Genomic DNA, 1,744 nt, shown 5'->3' with positions numbered 1-1,744 from the left:
TTATAATATCTATACATAGCTTATAACCTGTTGGTGGAAATGTAAATTGGTATAGCCACTGGTAAAGAATCTGCCTGCCAATTCAGGAGATGCAAGAGCCATGGGTTTGATCCCTGGATTGAGAAGATCCCTGGAGTAGGAAATGGAGACCTGCTGCAGTGTTCTTGCCTGGAAAACTCCATGGAGAGAGGAGCATGGTGGGCTACAGTACATGGGGTCACAAAGAGTTGGACACAACTGAGCAACTGAGCACACAGTTTTGTTTTTTTTGTTTTTTGATGGGCTGGTAATGGGGTAATTTCCTTAACTTCCCTTTCTGATCATTCACTGCTAGTGTTTAGAAATGTAACAGGTTTCTATATATTAATTTTGTATCCACAACTTTACCAATTTCATTGAAGAGCTGTATTAGTTTTCTGTTGGTGTCTATAGGATTTTATAGGTATAGAGTTATATCATCTGCAGACACTGACAATATTACTTCATTTCCAATTTGGATTCCTTTTCTTTGTCTTCCCTGATTGTCATGGCTAGGACTTCCAAAACTATGTTGAATTAAATTGGCAAGAGTGGATATTCTTCTATTGTTTATGATCTTAAGGGAAATGCTTTCAACTTTCATCATTGAATATGAAGTTAGCCGTAAGTTTTCATATATGGTCTTTATTATATTGAGGTCTGTTCCCTCTATTCCCATTTTCTGGAATTTTTTTTTTTTATCATAAATCGGTGTTGGGATTTCTCAGAAGCTTTTTCTGCATCTAATGAGATGATCATGATTTTCATCTGTCAGTTTGTTAATGTGATGTATCATATTAATTGATTTGTGGAGATAGACAAATCCTTACATCCCTGAGCTAAATCCCATTTGATCATGAGATATACTTCTTTTAATGTTTGTTGGAATCAGTTTGCTAGTATTTTGTTGAGGGTTTTTGCGTCTATGTTCACCAGTGATATGACCTGCAATTTTCTTTTTTGTGCTATCTTTATCAGTTTCTGGTATCAGGGTGATGGTCTATCCTCTGTGATTTTTTGGAAGCATTTCAGAAGGATAGATGTTAACTCTTCTATAAATGGTTGACAGGATTTGCCTGTGAAGCCATTTTGTTATATACTTCTGTTTGTTGGGGGTTTTAATATCACAGTTTCAATTTCAGTATTTGTGATTGGTCTGTTCTTATTTTCTCTTTCTTCCTGGTTCAGTCTTGGGAGCTTGTACCTTTCTAAGAATCTGTCCATTTCCTCTATATTTTATCAGGATATAGTTGCTTGTGTTACTCTATTATGATCCTTTGTATTTCTGTGGTGTCTACTTTAACTTCTCCCTTTTCCCTTCTAATTTTGCTGATTTGTGCTCTCTCCCTTATTTTTCTTGATGAGTCTGGCTAAAGGTTTATCAATTTTGCTTATGTTTTCAATGAACTGACTTTTAGTTTATTAATATTTTATATTATTTTTGTCATTTACTTCATTTGTTTCTGCTCTGATCTTTATTTCTTTCCTTTTACTGACTATGGGTTTTGCTTGTTCTTCTTTATTTGCTTTAGGTGTACGTTTAGGTTGTTTATTTGAGATTTTTCTCAGTTCCTGAGGTAAGTTTGTATTATTATAAAATTTCCTCCTAGAGCTACTTTTGCTGCATCCCAATAGGCTTTGGAATGCTGTGCTTTTGTTTTCATCTGTCTCTAGGTATTTTTCAAATTTAGGCTTTGATTTCTTCAGTGATACAATGGTTGTTTAG

Source organism: Bison bison, unplaced genomic scaffold, assembly GCF_000754665.1.
Source record: "Bison bison bison isolate TAMUID 2011002044 unplaced genomic scaffold, Bison_UMD1.0 scf7180017864519, whole genome shotgun sequence".
Classification (NCBI taxonomy): Eukaryota; Metazoa; Chordata; class Mammalia; order Artiodactyla; family Bovidae; genus Bison; species Bison bison.
The sequence above is the reverse complement of the archived record's forward strand: the minus strand, read 5'-3'. Positions refer to the sequence as shown.